Below are 20,443 nucleotides of genomic sequence, written 5' to 3'. Positions count from 1 at the left end.
ATATTTTCTATATACATAGGCATAACTTAAAATTCTAAATAAAAATGTCATGTTTATGTTAAATTATTAAAGTTATCATTATTACCAGAGATCCATTATATTTTATTTTCATTTTGACCCTATGTTTTAAAAAATAAAATAGAGAAAGCATTTCTTCTTTTTAAGTTGATTTGGAGGGATAATGAGCTGTTTCTTTTTAATTACTTATGCTTGGTTTTCTGGAATTTTTTTAAGGCAAGCTCAACAGACTGGCCTTTTTTTAACACAAGAAAGGTCGGGGAGAAGGAGAATTGACATGCCACGGCCTCCAGCCATTGCAATAGAACTCCAGATGCTTGCAACCCCTCGTGTACATGTGCGACATTTTCTGGCATTTTTGTCTCAGAATGTATTCAATTCTATTTTAGCAATTTGGATTTTTAAGAAAATAGCCTTTAGGGACTAATATTTGGGCAATGCATCATGAAAATTTGGACAGACACTTTTTCAGGATGTATTTTATTTTTGTTTTTATTTATTTATTTGTGACACAGAGAAGAGAGAGAGAGAGAGAGAGAGAGAGAGAGAGAGAGTGAATGGGTGTGCCAGGGCCTACTGCAAACAAACTTCAGACACATGTGCCACAATGTGCATGTGGTTGATGAGGGAACTGAAGAATTGAACCAGGGTCCTTAGGCTTCACAGGCATGCACCTTAACCACTAAGCCATCTCTCCAGCCCTTCAGGATGTATTTCAAGTATCCTTTTTTTATTTAATTTTTTTTGGTAATTTTAATTTATTTATTTGAGAGCAACAGACAAGAGAGAGAAAGAGGCAGATAGGGAGAGGGAGAGAGGGAATGGGCACACCAGGGCCTCCAGCCACTGCAAAGGAACTCCAGATGCATGTGCCACCTTGTGCATCTGGCTAACATGGGTCCTGCGGAGTTGAACCTTGAACCAGGGTCTGTAGGCTTCACAGGCAAGCACCTAACCGCTAAGCCATCTCTCCAGCCCTCTAGTATTCTTTATAGTTATTTTGATAATAACATATATTCAGTTTTATTTTCTTGATCTGTCTTACTGACTTTGTCATAAAAATGTAAAGATATAAATGTCCTTACATGATTGGTTTGGCTATTTTACTTTTATTTCCTACAGGTTTATTTCCTATATTTTAATTTTGTTACACAGTATAAAAATACGCACATTGATAGAAATTAGATACCTTTTTTATTTTTATTTTTTATAGTTGGTCAGCTAGGTACAAAGACCAAATGAGAATGAGGATGTCAATATATACCAGCCAGACTAGAAAATGGTCACTCAGAGCCACTTCCTGGTCCTTGACCTTGAAAAGTTTTCCCAGGCTTTCTTGAAACCTGAATTTCCACCCCCTTCTCAGATTTTCAGACCCCTTCTAAACTTGTGCCTTCAAACAAGTCAAGATCTACACTATGGACCTGTATATGACTGTGAAACATATATCAACTAAGCGTCATTTAATTTACATTTCCAAGGTTTTAAAGAAGCCTAAATCAGGCTGTCATGGGGCAACCTGTTCAATATCTCTCCCAGCTGCTCAGCATGGGTGCTTTTTCCTCTCTCATCTTACTTATACACTTTTTAAAAATAAATCTTTAATAATTTTACACTTTATATCTGCCTCTATGCTAAACATGGATAAAGACTTTGGTTGGAGTTGTGATCCCATCAAGAATTCAAAAATCCCATGTCAACATAAGAGAGATTCATTTTGAATTGCATTTTTGTTATCATAAAATATAATTCTTGTGTTGGATGTGGTCAATCATGCCTGTAATACCCAGCACTAGGGAGACTGAAGTAGATGTTTCCATGAAGTCAAGGTCAGCTTAAATTGAGGAGTGTTTTAGAACAACCTGGGCTATAATATGATATCCTGTCTCCAAAAATAAATTCTTATTTTACCTAAAAAACACATAAAATTCAATCCATACATATATGAACAACCCAATACGTGCTTCCTATGTTATTAATTTTTGGCGTCTGTTATTTTGGATATATTTTACTTTTATCCAGGAACTTTAATATAAATGTGTTTTAGATTTATTTGAATGAAGTTTTATATTGTCAGATATATATTTCAATATTACTTTTTATCGATAAATAACTCATCCCAGATGTATTTTGTACTACAATACACAATTTCATCTTAATTTATCATCTAACATTAATACTTTCAAAAATGTCCATAGGATGTGAAATACTAGATTTTTTATCAGCAGTTTTATCTCCTAATGCTGATAATTTTGTAGCAATTCTTTTAATGAGCTGATCTGTACATATTTTCTTTCTTTTTATTTTCTTACTTTTAATTGAATTTATTCTTTTCCTACGTTAAGGCAAGATTTCTTTATCAGGGATGGAGAGGTGGCCTAGCAGTTAAGGTGCTTGCCTGCAAAGTTAAAGGACCCAGGTTTGATTCTCCAGTATCCATGACAGCCATATACACAAAGTGGAGCAGACATCTGGAGTCCGTTGGCAGTGGTTGATGGCACTGGCACTCCCATTCTCTCTCAATCTGCCTCTTTCTCTCTCTCTCTCTCTCTCTTAAATAAATATATAAATAAATATTACTATGTCAGTGAGATATATTGAAATGTATCTTTTCAGTATAAAATTAGATCTTTTAAAGTCTATGATAGCCCTTAAGCCCACCCCCAACAATACACTCCCTCCAGGAGGCATTAATTCCCAAATATCCATCAGCTGGGGAGCTAGCATTCACAACACCTAAGTTTATGGGGGACACCTGAATCAAATCACCACATTCCACCCTTGGCCCCCATAAACTGATAATCATACATGATGTAAAATGCAATGCATTCATCTCATTTTAAAAGTCCCCGTAGTTTTTATCAATACCAATGATGTTCATACACCCCCATAGTCCAAGATCTTTTAACTGAGCCATAATACCAAAAAATAACCTCAAAAAAACCATAATGGCACAGAATAAATATTCACACTGCAAAAGATGGCATTAGGCATAACAAAGAAACGTTCAACCAATACAAGATTTAAAACAACCAGGGCAAATATCAAAATCTGTAGTTTCAAGTCCAATAACTCTAGCCAGTGACAAATCCTCATGTCCAATAATTCTAACCAGCAACAAGTCTCTGACATTCTAATTCTGCCCCTCCAGCTAGGCTACTCACAGTCCTGGGAAACTTCATTGGGGCCGGCAGCTCCTTGGCAGCCATCTCATGGTCCCGGCATCTCCACTGGGTCTCCACTGCAAGCCACGGTTCATGGCCCCATGGGATCTCTATGCAGGCAACCAGCAAACCCGCTTCACACTGCCCATGGACATTTCCAAAACACAAGACCGTGTTGCAAACTCAATGACCCTCTTTCCAGCAATTCTTGTACTCCAGGATACCAGGTAGGGTGCCAGTTTGTTAATCCAGGGGGGAATAAAGCAGACTTTGAAGAACAGGACACTCCCTGAGCACTCAGACCCCTTCAAAAGAGTCTACATTCTTCTTGTTGCCCCCACACAGGTCAGCTAGCACAGTTTCAAAAGATGTAATCTCTCACTTGCAGCTGAATGGGCAACAGTTCACCGAAAGATTTTTCTTTCTGTGCCATATTCATCTTCTCACACCAGTTCATTTCTACGCAAAGCAACCCTGCACAACTTCTCAGGACATGGGCATAAGTGCAAGCTTCTCACACAAATGGCTAGACCAGTCCAAGCACAGCTCTTTCTCACCCTCATAAACCAAACCTCACAGTCCATAGTTTTTACTGCATTCAGGTCTTGCAGCTCAGACCAGAACACTCCATCAAGCTGTACTTACAGCACTACAAGGCATCTCTTAGGCCAAGGTTTCAAATACTCACACATTCCTCTTGAAAATCAGCTCCAAAAGGCCAAAGCCACATAGTCAGGTGTCTAGCAGCAATCCCACTCCTCGGTACCACTTTACTGTTGCAGTCTGGTTCACATTGCTGGTAGAAATCACCCAACCAAGAGCAGCTTCTGGGAAAAAGAGGTTTATTTTGGCTTACACACTCAAAGGGAAGCTCCACGATGGCAGGGGGAAATGATGGCATGAGCAGAGGGTGGACATCACCGTCTGGCCACCATAAGGTGGACCACAGCAACAGGAGGTTGTGCCAAACACTGGCATGGGGAAACTGGCTATAAAGCCCTTAAGCCCACCCCCAACAATACACTCCCTCCAGGAGGCATTAATTCCCAAATATCCATCAGCTGGGGAGCTAGCATTCACAACACCTAGGTTTATGGGGGACACCTGAATCAAACCACCACAGAGTCTCAGGGTGGCCTTGAGCTCATAGTGATCCTCCTACCTCTGCCTCCTGAGTGCTGGGATTAAAGGCGTGAGCCACCATGCCCAGCTCAAGGGTCTTTTATGTATAGAATCATATCATCTGCAAATAGTGATAATTTGATCTCTTCCTTTCCAGTCTGTATCCCTTTTATGAGTGTGTCTTGCGTTATTGCTATGGCTAAGACATCCAGAACTATACTAAATAAAAGTGGGGACAGTGAACACCCTTGTTTTGTTCCTGAATTTAATGGAAAGGCTTAGAGTTTTTCACTATTTAGTATTACGTTGGCTATTGGTTTGTCATAAATAGCTTTTATTATGTTGAGGTATGTTCATTCTAGTCCCAGTTTCTGTTATACTTTTTGCCATGAAAAGATGTTGGATTTTGTTGAATGCCTTTTCTGCATGTGTTGAGATGATCATGTGTTTTTTGTCCTCTAGACCATTTATATGATATATTACATTATAGATTTGTGTATGTTGAACCATTCCTATATCCTTGGGGTAAAGCCAACTTGGTCAGGGAGAATAATCTTTTTGATATGTTCTTGTATTCTGTTTGCCAATATTTTGTTTAGAATTTTTGCATCTATGTTAGTGAGGGAGATTAGTCAGTAATTCTCTTTTTTTCTTCTGTCTTTGTCTGGTTTTGATATGAGGGTGATGCTGGCTTTGTAGAAGTTCAGTAGAATTCCTTCCTTTTCTATTTTATGGAAAAGTTTGAGAAGCAGTGTTGTTAGTTCTTCCATGAAGATCTGGTAATTGCAAAGATTTTTGTACAGTAAAGGACACTGTGAATAGAGCAATAAGACAATGTACAGAATGGGAGAAAATCTTTGCCAGCTACACATCTGACAGGGGATTAGTAGCCAGAATATACAAAGAACTCAAAAAAAAAAAAAAAACAGAACAATAAGAAATCAAACAACCCAATTGAAAAATGGACTATGGAACTAGATAGACAGTTCTCATTGGAAGAAATACATATGGCATATAAACATCTAAAAAAAAGTTCTACATCCTTAGCCATCAGGGAAATGCAAATTAAAACTACCTTGAGATTTTATCTTTCTCCTTTCAGAATTCTTACATAAGAAAACAAATGACAATAAATGTTGGTGAGGATGAGGTAAAAGGGGAACCCTTCTACACTGTTGGTGGGAATGTAATCTGGTACAGCCATTATGGAAATCAGTGTGGAGGTTCTTGAGAGAGATAAAATTGATTTACCATATGGTCCAGCTATAGCACTACTAGGCATATATCCTAATGACACTTCTCACTACCTTAGAGATACTTGCACAACTGTGTATATTGTTGCTCTATTCACAATAGCTAGGAAATGGAACCAGCCTAGATGTCCACCCACAGATGAATTGATAATAAAGATGTGGTACATTTATACAATGGAGTTCTATTCAGCAGTAAATAAAAATGAATTATGAAATCCACAGGGAAATGGATGGATCTGGAAAGGATTTTACTAAGTGAGGTAACCCATGCCTAGAAAGCCAAACATTGCATGTTCTCTCTCATATGTGGATCCTAGCTACAAATGTATAGACTTGTGTGTGAGTTGGAACCAAAAATCAGTAGCAGATTCCCATAAGCTAGAAAAAGGCTATAAAGGATGGAGGAGAGGGAAGGATTTAGGGGTTGGTATTGTATGTATGTAAGTAGAAGAACAGATTATAGGGAGGGGAAATGCCTAAGCAACGTCAGAGGAAGAGATTGTATAAAAGAAGGGTGGGGGGAGGGTCAATCAAAATTCAAGATATTCTGAATAAGACATATGAAAATCTACTTTCTTGAATAATAGCAAATCCAGAAGCCATAGATTGTTACTAGAAAATTTTCATTGCCAGGGATAGGATACCTTCCAGTGCTTTGTTGGCCAGGGAGGTCTCTGTTGTCTCAAAAGCATTATAGGTTATTGCCAAGGCCCTTGGTTTCCTGTGAGAAAGAGATGGTAAGACCCTATTGCTGAAGACTGCACATGCCTGAGTGGCAAATTCACTGAGAAATCAAGCTGGTGCTGAGCAGAAGACCTCCCTGTAGCCCAGCCAACTGAAATCTGGAAAAAGCTGCACTGTATGCAGCCTTATGTGAGACAGAAGTCATCAGCAGTGAAAATAGTAGAAACTGGAAGCCTCAAGTTTGGCCAGACAGGCCAAATGACTGAATGAATGCAATAGTAGCATGTCTTCTCTGGGGGAAACCAGCTGTTCTCTAATTGGACTGAAGGCCCACTCTATGGGAGGGAATACATGCTTGGTACTGAAAACCTAATCAAAAGCCTATGGCAGGAGAGGCCATGAGCCTTAGGGGTATAAAGCCTGCTCTTGTCTAGATAACTGCATATATTACTCTCACTAAATTGCCCTGAAAGCACTACACTTAATGTTCATATTCATATATTAATGCTACTCTCACTTCTACTTAGAAAAGCTTCTCTTTTCAGATGGCAATGACCACTGGGATGACCCAAAAGGCAACATAGTGCTGAGAAGAATGGATGGAAAAGTGTGTTCAGCACTGAAACATCTCACACCATCCAAGGCTCAGGGTCCATTGCACAAGAGGTGGTGGAAAGAATGTAAGAGCCAAAGAAAGGGTACCACTCCTTACATACAACTGTCTAGACAGAAATTTGCCTCGATATCCAAGACCTCACACCACTTAGCAATACCTACACAAGACTCTCATAATAGGATAAAAAGAGGATGACATCAAATTAAAAGAGAGACTAATGGAAAGAGGGAGAGGATATAACAGAGAGCAGAGTTATAAAGGAGAAAGCACGGGGGTGTGTGGAAATACCATGATTGGTTGTCTGTAAGTATAGAAGTTGTCAATAATATATATATAATATATATATATATATATATATAATTTTTTATTGACAACTTCATATATATATATATGAAACACATAAATGATGTGATCAATAATGAAATTTACAACCATGTCAATCCCAAGAAAATAAATACAATATTATCAGTGTACTTTGAGGATCCTTATGTTCTTTCCCTGATTCTTCATCATACCTTCCAGTTTGTACCATGCCTCTAATCCTCTATTTCATGTGTGTGTTTGTTTTTTTTTTTTTTGGTTTTCTGAGGTAGGGTCTCACTCTAATCCAGGAATTCACTATGACCTGGAATTCACTATGGAGTCACAGGGTGGCCTCAGACTCATGGCAATCCTCCTACCTCTGCCTCCCGAGTGCTGGGATTAAAGGCGTGGGTCACCAGCCCAGCTAATTCATTAATTTTGATAGCAATACTTCCTGTGATTTAGTTCTACCTGTTTATATAAAGTAATTCTATTAAAAGAATAAAAGGCATGTGTAATAAATATGCTCATATATGTGTGTTCTTAAGCAAAATCATAATAACTATAAGATATATATTATATGTCTTTATATATTATATAAGATATATATTTTATATATACCTTTATATTATATATTATATATACATAATACCTTATTAGCTACATATAGCACTAATAAGAAAAATACCACAAACTGGGTAAATTATAAGAGATCGAGGTCTATTCACAATTCTAGAAGCACAGGGTAGAGTAAGTCATGTAGTGATGAATGTTGCTGGGTACTGAGGTGATGGGGTGTCACATGCCAGCAGGCAGGGAGCATGCGTGTCATCTGATCTCTCTCTGAAGCCTTAACAAAGCCTCAAGGATTCACTCATGGGTCTCCACTTTAATGATCTTCCTTCATTCTAATCACCTTGGAAAGTCTCTATCTTTAAACCCCATCATGGGGTTAAATTTTACCACAGGAAGCCTTCAAGGCACACTCAAGCCCTACTCCAACCACAGCATCCAAATGGAAAGATGTAGCTCCAGTTGGCAAACCTCAATAATATGCGTTATGAATATTAACGTAGTTCAAATTTATTCCTACACAGTTTGTCTATTTGTGTTTGTGAAAGGCTTTCTTGTGGGTTGTCATTAGAAGTACGTTTTCTGGGTAATGAGACTTACTACATATTTCCACCTGGACCTCCCATGAGGTCTTACCACTTTGATTTCGGATACCATCGAATGGGTCATGATGTGCTATTGTTCAGAGTTTAAGACAGTTGCCATTTAGAAGAATTTCAGGAAAAATACATTTCTTCTTTTCTTTCTTCTGTTCTTTGATTACAAATGTATGCACCTTTTACTCATTAGACACACTGGTTTCCTCTGTGGATTGCTGCTAGCTATATGCCCTTGCCCATATTTTCTTGTGATGTAAATATAGAATACAATTCATATTCTACATTGCTAATCATTTGCCAGACCATTGCAAATAGCTCCTCTCAGCTTCTTTGGCCATTTTATGTCTTACGGCAAATTTTTGTGGAGATAAGTTTTGCATTATAATTTTAGACAAATATGTCCATCTTTATGTTACCAATGTTGCTCTTTGCATCTTGTTAAACAAATCTTCTAATCTCACATTATAGTGATATGCACCTATAGTCCTCACTATGGTTTTTACTACAATGAACACTTTGCATGAGCTCTAGCAAGATTCTGTGTTTTAGCATAGTACAGTTATAAATTCCATTTAATATGCTTCACTGTTTATTTTATTTTCGTGTGTGTGTGCATGATAGCACTGTCTTAGTGACATTAATCCTTGCACTTCTTAGTCACCCATCAAAGGTGATCTGGCCTCGCTCAAGTTCTAACACCTCATGCTGCACATATTCTACATCCCAGCTCTCCTGGTTTTTGAACAGTGTAATTCCACAGAAGCAGTGTGCTCTTTTTTATTTCCTTTTCCACGCATATTCTTTTCAAATTTAGTTTTCTATTACTCAAATTGAAATCAGTGTCTCTTCCATTGTAGACAAGTGCCGACCACTGACCTATCTTCCCAGGCTCCTTTCAGAAATTCTCATAATTTTGATTTGGATTTTTAAGGTTTCCCCCAGTTTCACAAGGTACAACACACCCTAAGTTCTGCTTGCACATCAAATCCTCAGTTATGCTTTCTTACTTTTTAAGTACTTGCAGTACAAACTTAATTGTTCACTTTCTGTATATAATTTCTGTGATATTAGAAGAGAAATCATAAATCCCCAGAATAGTAGGAAGAAGACTAAGGTCTTTCTGGCTTTAGTCCTCAGCATGTGAATTTATCCACTTCACAGAGGCTTCATGTCTTTCTCTGATGCTGTTTCTATACCAAAACAAGGATTTTATTCAGAAGTAAAAATCACCCCTGCCTCTTCTGAAGTTAAATGAATGGCCAAAGGCAAGAAAATGCTGAAGCTAAGTGGTTTTTGTTGTTGTTGTTGTTTTTTCCATTTTGTTTTCCAAGGTAGGGTCTCACTTTGGTCCAGGCTGACCTAGAATTAACTATGTAGTCTCATGGTAGCCTCCAACTCACAGTGATCCTCTTACCTCTGCCTCCTGAGTTCTGGGATTCAAGATGTGCACCACCATGCATGGCTTTGAAGCTAAGTGTTTTGACAATTTTCTTTAATATAAAAAAGAGTCATATTAAGGAGAAAATGCAAATTACTAGATGAGGCATTCCTAGAAAGTCTAATATGCCTTTGGGAAAGTACTTGAAATTTTGAAGAAAGGAATTTGTACCCATAAAAGAAGAAAATCAATTAAATAGGCTTCCTTATTGCAAAGTACCAAAACAGGAGACAGGAAAAACCTTATAAGTAATTTCATATATTTAATAAAACAAAAGCAAAGCAAAAGGCATATATATGACACTAAATCTCATCTGATGAGGTTTCTGGCAAGGACTAGAACCTTATTATAGACCACATCCTGTGTATCAGAAACTGTCATGTCCAGTGGTCTCCTCTGGAGATTTATTTAAATTTATTTTTATTAGGTATGAAGATATTAGTATGTACATGTTGGTACCATTCTTTCCCTTCTCCCTGCCCCTTTTCTGAAGAGGCCTTCCTCACTGGGGATGCCGGTCAACCCCATGGGGATTGTGGAACATGCATTATGGGGGCAGGAGTCAGTTATGGGGGAGAAGCAATGTCTCTGTTCAAAATGTCCCAACTTGTGGCTCTAACAATCTTTCCACACCCTCTTCCGCAAAAATTCCATGAGCAATTCTGACCAAGATGGCAACCCCCTAGCTGCCCTGCAAAATACCTGGGAAAGAAAGGCAAGATATTAAGGGTTTTCTGGGTCTTATTGTCAGTGGGAGGGCACAGAGGTGGAAAAACAGGGAATCACAGAACCCCTCTTGGGTGGGTACCCCCCCCCCAAACAGCCGCCACTGTGCTCCGATTGCGCACCTGCCGGGTCACTGTACAGTGCTCTGATGTTGTGCCTGCCGGGCCACCCGCAGCTGTGCTCCGGTCATGCGCCCGCTCCAAACAGACTGGTCCAAAGGAGAAACTCTCCAAGACACATTATCATTAAGACTCTAAACATTGACACCAAAGAGAAAATCCTAAAAGTAGCTAGGGAAAAACAGCACACCACTTTCAAAGGTAACCCCATCAGAATTACATCAGACTTCTCAATGGAAACTCTGAAAGCTAGAAGGGCCTGGAATGAAACCCTCCAAAGTCTAAGAACCTATGGCTTCCAACACAAACTACTCTACCCAGCAAAAGTGTCACTCATAATAGATGGTGAAAGGAAAACTTTCCATGACAAAACTCAGCTTTACAATTATATGAACATATAACCAAACCTACAGAAAGTATTCCAGGAAATTCTCCACAAAGAAGAAACAAATAACCAAACTCAAATGCCTACAAGAAGCAGATCACAACAACCAAACCTAGAGTAGGCACAAAAAACTTCAAAGCCCATAAGAACACCAACACATATCTACCACCACAACATGGCAGGGATCAAATCAAATCTCACAGTCATTACCCTAAATATTAATGGCCTTAATTCACTCATCAAGAGACACAAGCTAATAGGATGGATCAAACAATTAGACCCCTCAATCTGTTGTTTTCAAGAAACCCACCTTACCACTAAAGACAGACACTTCCTTAGGGTGAAAGGGTGGAAAACAATATTCCAAGAAAATGGGAATAAGAAACAAGCAGCTGTAGCTATATTAATATCAAATTAACAAAATTCAAAATGAAAAAGGAGAGATCACAACAGACATAAGTGAAAGTGGGAGAAGCATCAGGACTTATTTCAAAAACCTCTGCTCCACAAAACTATGTAATGTGGAGGAGATGGATAAATTCCTGGATGCATACCATCTATCAAAGCTAAACTCAGAGCAGATTAATCACCTCAATGAACCCATCACACTCATGGAGACTGAAAAAGTAATAAAAACCTCCCCAAAAAGAAGAGTCCAGGAGGAGATGGCTTCTCAGCCGAATTCTATCAAACCTTCATGGAGGAACTCAAACCAAACTTTCTAAAACTGTGCCACACAATTGGAGAACAGGGAAAGCTCCCCAACTCCTTTTATGAAGCTAGTATCACCCTAATCCCAAAACCAGGCAGAGATGCCACAAGAAAAGAAAACTACCGGCCTATTTCCCTAATGAACTTACATGCAAAGATCCTGAACAAAATACTCACAAACCGAATCCAACAACACATCAAAAGCATTATCCACCTTGACCAAGTGGGATTCATCCCAGGAACACAAGGGTTCAACATAAAGAAATCTGTCAATGTAATACACCACATAAACAAGCTTCAACAAAAAAAATCACATGATCATTTCGATAGATGCAGAAAAGGCCTTTGACAAGATACAACATCACTTCATGATCAAAACATTGGAGAGAATTGGCATAGTGAGTACATATATTAACATAATAAAGGCAATATACAAAGCTCCAAAGGCCCAAATACTACTTAATGGAGAGATACTGGAGGAATTCCCATTAAGATCAGCAACAAGACAGTGATGTCTTCTCTCACCTCTGCTTTTCAATATAGTACTGGATGTCCTAGCTCAAGCAATAAGACAGACAAAGGAAATAAAAGGGACACAATTTGGAAAGGAAGAAGTTAAGTTAGCTCTATTCACTGATGACATGATTGTATATGTAAGAGACCCGAGAGGCTCCATCCCAAAACTCCTGAAGGTGATTAACTCCTATAGCAAAGTAGCAGGATACAAAATCAATGCACAAAAATCGGTAGCATTTCTATATGCAAATGACAACGATACAGAGAAGGAAATAAGAGACATAGTCCCATTTTCAATAGCAACAACAAAAAAAATACCTTGGAATAACATTAACCATGGAAGTGAAAGATCAATACAATGAAAACATAAAAATCACTCAAAAAAGAAATTGAGGAGGACAAAGAACTCAAAAATCTAAACAGTAAGAAGTCAAACACCCCACTCACAAAATGGGGCAAAGAGCTGCACAGGCAGTTCACAGAGGAAGAAACACAAATGGTAAACACTCACTTAAGAAAATGTTCATTATCCCTAATCATCAGAGAAATGCAAATTAAAACAACTATGAGATTCCACCTTACCCCAATAAGGACAGCAAACATCAAAAAAGCAAACAAAAATAAATGCTGGCGAGGATGTGGAGAAGTAGGAACACTCAACCACTGTTGGTGGGAATGTAGGATGGTACAACCACTTTGGAAAGCAATATGGAGACTCCTGAAAAAGCTGACCATAGAGTTACCAACAGACCCAGTTATTCCCTTACTGGGCATCTACCCTAAAACCTTGAAAACCACAGGCCAGAGAGATTTGCTCAACCGTGTTTGTAGCAGCACAATTCATAATAGCTAAGAGCTGGAATCAATCCAGATGTCCATCACAAGAAGAATGGATAACTAAGATTTGGTATATTTACACAATGGAATTCTATACAGCAGTAAGAAAAAATGACACAAAGAAATTTGATGAAAATGGTTGAGCCTAGAAGAGATCATTCTCAGTGAACTTACCCAATCACAGAAAAAAAAAAATCACCACATGGTCTCACTCATCCACAGCACCTAACCTTAATCTACCCAAGATACCTTACATACCCAGCAAGGAACTTATGGACTAGACACTAGGATGGAGGGGGAGGGCATTGAAGGGGTGAGAAACACTAATCTCGGCCCAAATGGCAATGGTACCATAAAATTCTACTTCCTAAAAGGCAGACCAAATGGCTGAACCTTCACCAGGCCCTTACAGGAAACACCTAAACCACAAGACACTGGAGAGGGTAGGATCAAGACTAACCTAAATCTTCTACATCTTCCCTCCTTCCCTCCCCCCTTCTCTCCCCTGGCTAACTCTTATATATTAGTTATCTTTTTCCTCATTTTCTTAGTGGGCACTGACCTGTAACTCCCAGTACCATCATGGGGCTATCATCCACAATGAGCTTTTGATCAGAGAAACCTACAATTTTCCTAAAAGAATGACAGATTTCTGTCAGAGTACTTGATGACCCACCAAAGATCAGTGGTAAGACCCTATTGCTGAAGACTCCATATGCAGCTGACATGTAAAATGGAACGGCATGGCTGGAGGCCTGGAGAGAGTCAGTCCCCAGACAGTCAGCGTGTCTAGTGCCAGAAGGTGCTACATGGGCGACTGGGGGAAATGACCAATATCTGTCCGAGCAACTCATGGTCTAACCTACTTAGCAACAAATAACCTGTTGTGATGCCCACATAAGTGCAATAGTGGCACACAGTCATGTTGGGGAAGCAACTGCTCTTGATTTGGCTAACTGATCCCCTCAGTGGTGCGGGACCCATAGCTGGATCTGGGAAACAAGTCAGAACCATATCCAAACATAAGCCCACTCTCTGATATCAAGCTACCATCAATCATGGGCTACAAGAGGGCCTACACCTATTAAACTCTGTATTAAAAAAAGTAAGGGTTATCTCATTTGTCCTGGTGCTAACTTACTCTCCATTGGAGATTCTGCTTCTCTTTTTCAGATAGATGCAGATCCTAAGGAGATAACTACCCCATCATACCTCAAAAAGGCCCCGACTGAAACTAAGGAAAATTGGCAAAACAAGCAAGGGTGCTGTTTTCCTGATAAACCAGATACCAGCACAAGGGGGAAGGAGACTAACACAAGAGCCTGAGCTTCAGAGGCCCCCAACACATCATCACTGAAGCAGACCAAAAATGACCCCAACATAGCTCAGGGAAACTTTGCGGAAGAGGGGGCGGAAAGTATGTCAGAGCTACATGTTGGGTCATGATATGCAGAGACATTTATCGTACCAACAACTGTGGGCTAACTCCACAATGCATGAACCATATACATCAACAAGGAGGGGCAATTGGGGAGGGGGTAGGTCACGGATGAGCCTAACAATGGTACCATAATGTCTGTATTTGCTGAATAGAAAACTAATAAAAAAAAATTTTTTTTTTTAATTCCCCGAGCCATGTTGGGTGTGTTTTAAGTCTGCTTCAGTGATGGGCACTTGGGAGGACCTGGATCTCTGGTTTGGTCGGTTTTGAGTGTCCTCAGTGTCTGTCTCCTTCGCCCTTGTGCTGTCCCAGCACTCTTGCTCATTTCCCCAGTTCCTCTGTGGTTTCAACTGCAGCCAGGGTGAAGTGTGCTGGGTCATTTTTCTCCTCAAATCCTGCTCCCATCTGAAAAAGAGAAGCAGAATCTAGAGATATTTTTGCATAAATGATAATAAGAGCAGATTTTATCACTACTCACATCTATTTCTCCACCACCTACATATCTTGGGAAACACAGTATTTCACCCAATTTAAACATACTTATTTTCACTAACTGAATATATTTCTCAAATTAAATATATTAAAAGATAAATTATGTGTGTACTGAATTTTAAAACCATTCTAATATTTAACATAATTTTTAAGAGACCTCATATCTTGGTGCTTGTTAGTAGGTGTTAATAATGATGAAGTAGATTAGCAGTGGTTTTACTAGAGACTGTTGTAGGTACAGTATTCATCTAGCAAATTATGCTATGAACTTAACATTGTGTTTGGTGTTCTTATTCAGGAAATAACTCAAAACTCATGTGTAGAAATTAAATGAAACTTTAAGTGGTGATCTCCGAAGCTCTAAGGATATTCTTATTAAAATAATTGCCTACATTGTTGACCTCTATTTTCTTTAATTTCTAAAAGTCATTAAAAATAATGGGGAAAAGAAATGAATTGTTTATCATTAGTCTCAGATTCTATTTGTTGTCAGAAGAAAGGGAAATTTATTTTGTGGAATTTAGCACTGAAGAACTAAACAGTTTTCCTTAATCTTGTGTAATATGACATTAATGAAATACTCCTTTTCTTCTGAACTTGAGATTTATGAATGGAGATTTTTCTTATTCTTCCATTCATAATGTCTGAAGGAGCCATTTTGGTCAAAAAATAAACCATTACATTTTATGTATACATAAAATTTGATTGATGCTATAACCAGTGAATCTTCAAATGAGCAGTGACATGAATCTAAGGGATCAATTCAGGTTGACATTGGTTAAGCCATCAGATTTATAAGATCATGTACTTTTAATGTTCTATTCTTTCATTTACCAATATGCTACTCTTGTTGTTCTTTAGGTGTTTTAGATATTTTTAAATTGAGGAACATATTAAATATTGCAATTAAAAACATAATCATGTACGGCTGTAGAGAATGCTTAGTGTTTTAAGCGCATGCATGCAAAGCCACAGTACTCAGGTTTGATTGCCAAGCACCCACATAGCCATATGCACAGGGTGGTGCATGCATCTAGAGTTCCTTTGTAGTGACTGGAGGCCCTGGCTCACTCTCTTTCTCTCTCTTTTTCAAATAAATAAGTAAAAATCAAAAAGAATCACTTAAATAATTCCCCAGGTCCAGGCTTGCATAATATATTCATTTGCCATTCCTTCATAGACTGTCCTACCTAAATTTAAATTGCTATAATAAACTATTGATAGTTTCACTTTTTTTTTTTAAATTGAGATTCAAAGATGCAGAGGCTACAAAGAATTCAGCACTAAATCAGATTTCTAAAACATTGGAACCCTGATAAAGAAGGGATTTGGAGACTGTAAGGGCCTCAGGGTGGTCAGAATTAGCCTGAGGCATGCCCCCCACAGAAACTGAATGAGGCCTCTAGGATCTTACAATGAATACCCCACAAAGGAGGGCCCTCAGTAGAATGGGGTGGGGCAGAGGGGATATAAGAGTACAGCCTTTATAAAAAAATGATATTTAGATAAAATATTACCTTTTATGACATGAAGAGTGGAGTTTTTTCCTGCAGCACATCTAGACACATGTCATGGATGCAGCATAAACTGAGTGTACTCTAACACCTTCTCATTCCGAAAGGTCCTCATGAGTTAACAGCCAGTTTATCTTATACATTTCCACTCATCAATTCTAGTGACCCAGATATTAAAAGTAGATTTTCACATAATCATTTTTGGATACATGAAAAAACCAGCTGATGGACACTACTGTATATCAAACTGACCGAACTATTGATTGAGTGACACCATCAGAGAAAACACATTTCATCACTGATTGAATGATGGTTGTGAGAGTCTTTTGCTTCCATTAGTGTGACAGTGGCTGTGTGAAGTGAAATAATCCAAAAAAAAATTAATAGAAACAAGTATAAAGAGTTTTAATGTCATATTCAGTAAAAGGTGACATTGGGATTAGGTGAATCAGAAATCACGTTTTGTTCTAGTGGCAAGAGTAAAATAAAATTGCATTTATTTGGGCCTTGAAGGCTGAATAGAATTGATGAAAACAATTTAGGAAAGCTTATTTTATAGAAGCTGCTTATACCATAAACATAGTAGACTTTGGCTTTTCTGTGGATAAATAGGGAATACAATTGCAAAACATTCACACACAATGTGAGAAAACACAGAATTTCCAAAGCACTGATTTTCTTGGGTGATAGAATTATAGAAACATTAAGGCTTCTAACCACTTAAGTTATCTACCAGCTTTCCAATACATACTTTTATGCATTTCCTTTTGCTGCCTATATTTAGATTGTTCAAATCATCTGAATGAAGAAGATTAGCAGAAGAACAGAAGGATAATTTCAGTTTAGTTGGTTTTGCTATGTGTAAATTTTGCTGTAAATGTTCTGGAACAGAAGGTGATAGGAAATAAGGATCTTTAATCATTGTCTGTGGATTACAGAGAAACAGAATACAGCCCTGATGGCAGAATGTGTCTCTGGCTCTTTCTGGGGCACTAGGGTTACATGCCTATCTCATGAATAGTTTCTGTGTGTTAAAGAGACAATATACACAATTGCCTCATTTAATTGTTTATGTTGCAACCAAGGTACATTAAATGGATAAACAGTAGGCATTTTTAATGTGTATTTATGCTTCCTAAAAATTTTTCCTTATGAGTAAAATTAGTAGTTTTACTAAGAATGTATCATAAAGGAGTATCCTTTTGCTCTGAAGATAAAACTTTAAAGATTCCTGGGCAGTTTCAATTTATTTTTTGGCTTTCATAAGTTGATAACAAAGGTCAAAATGTTTACCATGACAGGTATTCTACACCAACTGGCTGAGTATTAAAAGTCCTTTAGGACATAAGACTAGTCTGAAATTCCTTGCTGAAAGACATTAAAGAAGGAGATATCTCACATTTATGGGTAAGAATTTTTTAAAGATATAAGTCTCCCCAAATTTACCTATCAGAGTGCAAAAATATTAATCTAAATTCTAACAAGGTTAAACTTGAGACTTGACAAGTTGACTTTCAAATTTAAAGATCAAAGTGCTAAAATTTGCCAAGAAATGACAAAAGGGAAAAGGAAAAAATGCTTGTTATGAAGTAATAATTCTTTAAAAATCTAAGCTATTGCATGGTGATGGACACACTGACAGGTGCAATAGAAAACAGCATTAGAAGCAGCTTAAGCCTGCCCAAGTGACAGAGGGCATAAACCACGGGCACTTAGAGGGAGAGACTCAGCAAATTAAGCAAATGAACCTCAATGAATAGCCATGTATATACAAAGCAAAGGGAGGCAAAGCCCTCTTTCACACCACTAGAAAAGTCAACTCTATGCGAAATAATATCTGACATTTCTAAGGCAAACAGTTAAAATGTTCGGAAAGGATACTACTAATATATTTCTTAAGCTTTATTAAGGAATATTTTCCTAAGCATATACAAAAGAGCTAATAAGAAATATAAAAATAGCTTTTACTTAGTAAAAATTAAGACTATTGATTGACTGATATTGGTAAGGTCTTGTTATATAGCAGATAATGACTGCAAACTTAGTCTTCCTACCTCAGCCTTCCTAGAGGACCAAGGTTATAGGTGCATTACAAACACCCAAGCAAATTAAGAGCTAATAAATGTAAAGTACATTAATACGCTAAAAATATTAAAGCAAGAAAAAGAAAACCTGGTCAAGAATAGGTAAAAGCATTTCACAAAGGAATACATGTAAATAACAATAATCAAGAACTTGATGTCTTTACTAGAATTTTATTGTGACAGTTCAAATCTCAAATTTTAAAATAGATACTCATGTTTTGAATAAACCACTTCGGAAAACTGTTGAGATTATTTTGCAAATTCTAAAGAACCCATGCCCTCCCTAGATGTTTCATGACTAGTTATATATTTAAAAGAAATGTGATAACATAGATAATCATGGAGGACATTAAGCAAAGGAAAATAAATCAGACACAAAATATAAGTCACTGATGCTCTCACTCATACCTGGCATCTAAAAAGAGTGCCAACTGGCTTAAACAGAAGCTATAGTGGCTTATGGGGGATGATAGAAATATGGGGCAGTGGAGGAAACATTACAAAATTATGAAATAAATAAGTTCATTCTGTAAACATCACGTATACCCAGTGCGATTGTACTCAAGAACAGTGCTTTGCTTGTTTCAGATTTACTTAGAGAGTAATATCAGCACACATGTACAAAAGACAACTAAGTAAGACAAAAGATAGTTACATGAATTGTAATAATTTCATAATTGAGATGACAAATAAAAACATCACAATGTACACCTTATTTATATGCAAATTTTGTTACATACCTCATTAAACCTGAATCAAAAAATAATTCTACATATTGAAAAGATTCCTAAAGACATAAACTAGCAAGGATATGGAAAAGCTGAGACCTAGATAACCTAATTGTTAAACATATGTTCTAGGAAGCAGTAAAAGAAGATGTTGCTCACAAAGGAAGTAAGTGGCTGGATTGCCGTTCATGAACACCACTATAGTGCCCATGAAGATGATTATTTTTAAGTACTAATAAATGGTAACACTTTAGTGTACTCAACTTCATGGTCAGTTGATAATGAGTCATGATGATGCATATTTCAGGTGCATAATTATGAGGCAGGGAGTCATTTAAGAACCTATATTGATAAATGAATTGCTTACGTTGGGGGGAATTTCTGGAGAAAGCATGAATGTTTGAAAACTAATACTTTAAGCCAGGTGTGATGGTGCATGCCTTCAATCCCAGCACTCAGGAGGCAGAGGTAGGAGGATTGCCATGAGTTCAAGGCCACCCTGTGATTATTTAGTGAATTCCAGGTCATCCTGGGCCAGAATGAGACCCTACCTCAAAAAAATTAAAATAAATAAATAAAAATTAAAAATAAGCCAGGTTTCATGGTTCAAGCTTGGAATCCCATACTTGGGGGAGTCTGAAGCAGTTGGATGGCCATGAGTTCAAGGTCAGTCTGGGCTACATATTCAGTATATCTTAGGATAGAGAATGAGGATTTGTCTCAAAACATGGACTATATATCCACATGGATACATGCAGAAATAATGTATAATTTAATGAATCTTGAAACAAATAAAATACATTAAATTCACCAACTCAATGATAGATAATTAGTTTCAATAAGCAATAACATATGAAAATATGGTGGCCCCACCACACTGGTCTGAGTTCCTTACATAAACAGTGTATGGGCGGGCCTGGTGGATAAGGCTGAATAGGCCAGACCCATTTCTGGGCTCCTCCCACCTCCCTGTTCAGAGTTCCTATGATTATATGAACACAAAGCCAAACCTACAGAGAATGCTCAAAGTAATACTCCTCAGAGAGCAAACAACCAACCTCAAGAGACAACAAGAAGAAGATGATAATAACCAAAATAAACCAGGCTCAAAACAGTACAT

The sequence above is a fragment of the Jaculus jaculus genome, chromosome 6, assembly GCF_020740685.1.
Source record: "Jaculus jaculus isolate mJacJac1 chromosome 6, mJacJac1.mat.Y.cur, whole genome shotgun sequence".
NCBI lineage: Eukaryota > Metazoa > Chordata > Mammalia > Rodentia > Dipodidae > Jaculus > Jaculus jaculus.
The sequence above is the reverse complement of the archived record's forward strand: the minus strand, read 5'-3'. Positions refer to the sequence as shown.